Genomic DNA, 5,826 nt, shown 5'->3' on the forward strand with positions numbered 1-5,826 from the left:
GCACGCGTGTCCGGGGTGTGCCCCCCTCACGGACGGCGCTGCCGCCGGCACCTGGAGGGGGGAAACGGACGCGTGGGGTCTACACGGAGGGGATCTTGCTGTGGGTCTGCCCCGGATGTTGCTCCAAAGTGTTCCTATGGGTTGACCTAATACAACCGGGTGGGGAGGTCCACTGGTCAAAGCCCGTCCGTGCAAAGTCAAAGGGGTAGATCCCGTGGTCAAACGCTACAGGGTTAGGCGGGACGAGGGCACTGGGGGGGTAGCAATGCCACCGGAGCGTCGCACCGGGCCCTCATACATGCGGGGTGGTGTGGTGGCATGTCCGAAGAGGCGGGACGCGTCTCCGGGGCGTGGCCCCCCTCACGGACGGCGATGACACGGTAGTAGACTTTCTGCGGTAACGATGCGGCGTCAATATTACTAAATACTCGGAGCGTGATAAAATCATGATTTTTTTTGCACGACGTGGGCACATGTGCTATAGGAACGATGGTATTTTTTCATAATTTTTGGTGATGGAGAAGTATCCGAAAAATTCCCTCTACGCGGATTGCCCTTCGCGCGTCTACGGCTGTGGCCGGCGGCCTCCGGGGGCTAGCATGCCGCCAAATCTTGCGCCGGCGGCCTCTCACAAGTCTGGAAGTGTTTTCGCGGTTGCAAACACCCGGCACGCGTGTCCGGGGTGTGCCCCCCTCACGAACGGCGCTGCCGCCGGCACCTGGAGGAGGGAAACGGACGCGTGGGGCCTACACGGAGGGGATCTTGCTGTGGGACTTCCCCGGATGTTGCTCCAAAGTGTCCCTATGGGCTGACCTAACACAACCGGGTGCGGAGGTCCATTGGTCAAAGCCCGTCCGTGCAAAGTCAAAGGGGTAGATCCCGTTGTCAAACGCTACAGGGTTAGGCGGGACGGGGGCACTGGGGGGTAGCAATGCCACCGGAGCGTCGCACCGGGCCCTCATACATGCGGGGTGGTGTGGTGGCATGTCCGAAGAGGCGGGACGCGACTCCGGGGCGTGGCCCCCCTCACGGACGGCGATGACACGGTAGTAGACGTTCTGTGGTAACGATGCGGCGTCAATATTACTAAATACTCGGAGCGCGATAAAATCATGATTTTTTTGCACGACGTCGGCACATGTGCTATAGGAACGATGGTATTTTTTCATAATTTTTGGTGATGGAGAAGTATCCGAAAAATTCCCTCTACGCGGATTGCCCTTCGCGCGTCTACGGCTGTGGCCGGCGGCCTCCGGGGGCTAGCATGCCGCCAAATCTTGCACCGGCGGCCTCTCACAAGTCTAGAAGTGTTTACGCGGTTGCAAACGCCCGGCATGCGTGTCCGAGGTGTGCCCCCCTCACGAACGGCGCTGCCGCCGGCACCTGGAGGGGGGAAACGGACGCGTGGGGTCTACACGGAGGGGATCTTGCGGTGGGTCTTCCCCGGATGTTGCTCCAATGTGTTCCTATGGGCTGACCTAACACAACCGGGTGGGGAGGTCCACTGGTCAAAGCCCGTCCGTGCAAAGTCAAAGGGGTAGATCCCGTGGTCAAACGCTACAGGGTTAGGCGGGACGGGGCACTGGGGGGGGGGGTAGCAATGCCACCGGAGCGTCGCACCGGGCCCTCATACATGCGGGGTGGTGTGGTGGCATGTCCGAAGAGGCGGGACGCGTCTCCGGGGCGTGGCCCCCCTCACGGACGGCGATGACACGGTAGTAGACGTTCTGTGGTAACGATGCGGCGTCAATATTACTAAATACTCGGAGCGCGATAAAATCATGATATTTTTTACAAGACGTGGGCACATGTGCTATAGGAACGATGGTATTTTTTCATAATTTTTGGTGATGGAGAAGTATCCGAAAAATTCCCTCCACGCGGATTGCCCTCCGCGCGTCTACGGCTGTGGCCGGCGGCCTCCGGGGGCTAGCATGCCGCCAAATCTTGCACTGGCGGCCTCTCACAAGTCTGGAAGTGTTGTCGCGGTTGCAAACGCCCGGCACGCGTGTCCGGGGTGTGCCCCCCTCACGGACGGCGCTGCCGCCGGCACCTGGAGGGGGGAAACGGACGCGTGGGGTCTACACGGAGGGGATCTTGCTGTGGGTCTGCCCCGGATGTTGCTCCAAAGTGTTCCTATGGGTTGACCTAATACAACCGGGTGGGGAGGTCCACTGGTCAAAGCCCGTCCGTGCAAAGTCAAAGGGGTAGATCCCGTGGTCAAACGCTACAGGGTAAGGCGGGACGAGGGCACTGGGGGGGTAGCAATGCCACCGGAGCGTCGCACCGGGCCCTCATACATGCGGGGTGGTGTGGTGGCATGTCCGAAGAGGCGGGACGCGTCTCCGGGGCGTGGCCCCCCTCACGGACGGCGATGACACGGTAGTAGACGTTCTGCGGTAACGATGCGGCGTCAATATTACTAAATACTCGGAGCGCGATAAAATCATGATTTTTTTTGCACGACGTGGGCACATGTGCTATAGGAACGATGGTATTTTTTCATAATTTTTGGTGATGGAGAAGTATCCGAAAAATTCCCTCTACGCGGATTGCCCTTCGCGCGTCTACGGCTGTGGCCGGCGGCCTCCGGGGGCTAGCATGCCGCCAAATCTTGCGCCGGCGGCCTCTCACAAGTCTGGAAGTGTTGTCGCGGTTGCAAACGCCCGGCACGCGTGTCCGGGGTGTGCCCCCTCACGAACGGCGCTGCCGCCGGCACCTGGAGGGGGGAAACGGACGCGTGGGGTCTACACGGATGGGATCTTGCTGTGGGTCTTCCCCGGATGTTGCTCCAATGTGTTCCTATGGGCTGACCTAACACAACCGGGTGGGGAGGTCCACTGGTCAAAGCCCGTCCGTGCAAAGTCAAAGGGGTAGATCCCGTGGTCAAACGCTATAGGGTTAGGCGGGACGAGGGCACTGGGGGGGTAGCAATGCCACCGGAGCGTCGCACCGGGCCCTCATACATGCGGGGTGGTGTGGTGGCATGTCCGAAGAGGCGGGACACGTCTCCGGGGCGTGGCCCCCCTCACGGACGGCGATGACACGGTAGTAGACATTTTGCGGTAACGATGCGGCGTCAATATTACTAAATACTCGGAGCGCGATAAAATCATGATTTTTTTGCACGCCGTGGGCACATGTGCTATAGGAACGATGGTATTTTTTCATAATTTTTGATGATGGAGAAGTATCCGAAAAATTCCCTCTACGCGGATTGCCCTTCGCGCGTCTACGGCTGTGGCCGGCGGCCTCCGGGGGCTAGCATGCCGCCAAATCTTGCGCCGGCGGCCTCTCACAAGTCTGGAAGTGTTGTCGCGGTTGCAAACGCCTGGCACGCATGTCCGGGGTGTGCCCCCCTCACGAACGGCACTGCCGCCGGCACCTGGAGGGGGGAAACGGACGCGTGGGGTCTACACGGAGGGGATCTTGCTGTGGGTCTTCCCCGGATGTTGCTCCAATGTGTTCCTATGGGCTGACCTAACACAACCGGGTGGGGAGGTCCATTGGTCAAAGCCCGTCCGTGCAAAGTCAAAGGGGTAGATCCCGTGGTCAAACGCTACAGGGTTAGGCGAGACGGGGGCACTGGGGGTAGCAATGCCACCGGAGCGTCGCACCTGGCCCTTATACATGCGGGGTGGTGTGGTGGCATGTCCGAAGAGGCGGGACGCGTCTCCGGAGCGTGGCCCCCCTCACGGACGGCGATGACACGGTAGTAGACGTTCTGCGGTAACGATGCGGCGTCAATATTACTAAATACTCGGAGCACGATAAAATCATGATTTTTTTTGCACGACGTGGCACATGTGCTATAGGAACGATGATATTTTTTCATAATTTTTGGTGATGGAGAAGTATCCGAAAAATTCCCTCCACGCGGATTGCCCTTCGCGCGTCTACGGGTGTGGCCGGCGGCCTCCGGGGGCTAGCATGCCGCCAAATCTTGCGCTGGCGGCCTCTCACAAGTCTGGAAGTGTTGTCGCGGTTGCAAACGCCCGGCACGCGTGTCCGGGGTGTGCCCCCCTCACGGACGGCGCTGCCGCCGGCACCTGGAGGGGAGAAACGGACGCGTGGGGTCTACACGGAGGGGATCTTGCTGTGGGTCTGCCCCGGATGTTGCTCCAAAGTGTTCCTATGGGCTGACCTAATACAACCGGGTGGGGAGGTCCACTGGTCAAAGCCCGTCCGTGCAAAGTCAAAGGGGTAGATCCCGTGGTCAAACGCTACAGGGTTAGGCGGGACGAGGGCACTGGGGGGGTAGCAATGCCACCGGAGCGTCGCACCGGGCCCTCATACATGCGGGGTGGTGTGGTGGCATGTCCGAAGAGGCGGGACGCGTCTCCAGGGCGTGGCCCCCCTCACGGACGGCGATGACACGGTAGTAGACGTTCTGTGGTAACGATGCGGCGTCAATATTACTAAATACTCGGAGCGCGATAAAATCATGATTTTTTTGCACGACGTGGTCACATGTGCTATAGGAACGATGGTATTTTTTCATAATTTTTGGTGATGGAGAACTATCCGAAAAATTCCCTCCACGCGGATTGCCCTTCGCGCGTCTACGGTTGTGGCCGGCGGCCTCCGGGGGCTAGCATGCCGCCAAATCTTGCACTGGCGGCCTCTCACAAGTCTGGAAGTGTTGTCGCAGTTGCAAACGCCCGGCACACGTGTCCGGGGTGTGCCCCCCTCACGGACGGCGCTGCCGCCGGCACCTGGAGGGGAGAAACGGACGGGTGGGGTCTACACGGAGGGGATCTTGCTGCGGGTCTGCCCCGGATGTTGCTCCAAACTGTTCCTATGGGTTGACCTAATACAACCAGGTGGGGAGGTCCACTGGTCAAAGCCCGTCCGTGCAAAGTCAAAGGGGTAGATCCCGTGGTCAAACGCTACAGGGTTAGGCGGGACGAGGGCACTGGGGGGTAGCAATGCCACCGGAGCGTCGCACCGGGCCCTCATACATGCGGGGTGGTGTGGTGGCATGTCCGAAGAGGCGGGACGCGTCTCCGGGGAGTGGCCCCCCTCACGGACAGCGATGACACGGTAGTAGACGTTCTGCGGTAACAATGCAGCGTCAATATTACTAAATACTCGGAGCGCGATAAAATCATGATTTTTTTTGCACGACGTGGGCACATGTGCTATAGGAACGATGGTATTTTTTCATAATTTTTGGTGATGGAGAAGTATCCGAAAAATTCCCTCTACGCGGATTGCCCTTCGCGCGTCTACGGCTGTGGCCGGCGGCCTCCGGGGGCTAGCATGCCGCCAAATCTTGCGCCGGTGGCCTCTCACAAGTCTGGAAGTGTTGTCGCGGTTGCAAACGCCCGGCACGCGTGTCCGGGGTGTGCCCCCCTCACGAACGGCGCTGCCGCCGGCACCTGGAGGGGGGAAACGGATGCGTGGGGTCTACACGGAGGGGATCTTGCTGTGGGACTTCCCCGGATGTTGCTCCAAAGTGTTCCTCTGTGCTGACATAACACAACCGGGTGGGGAGGTCCATTGGTTAAAGCCCGTCCGTGCAAAGTCAAAGGGGTAGATCCCGTGGTTAAACGCTACAGGGTTAGGCGGGACGGGGGCACTGGGGGGAGCAATGCCACCGGAGCGTCGCACTGGGCCCTCATACATGCGGGGTGGTGTGGTGGCATGTCCGAAGAGGCGGGACGCGTCTCCGGGGCGTGGCCCCCCTCACGGACGGCGATGACACGGTAGTAGACGTTCTGCGGTAACGATGCGGCGTCAATATTACTAAATACTCGGAGCGCGATAAAATCATGATTTTTTTGCACAACGTAGGCACATGTGCTATAGGAATGATGGTATTTT

This window comes from Triticum aestivum, chromosome 4A, assembly GCF_018294505.1.
Source record: "Triticum aestivum cultivar Chinese Spring chromosome 4A, IWGSC CS RefSeq v2.1, whole genome shotgun sequence".
Taxonomy (NCBI): domain Eukaryota; kingdom Viridiplantae; phylum Streptophyta; class Magnoliopsida; order Poales; family Poaceae; genus Triticum; species Triticum aestivum.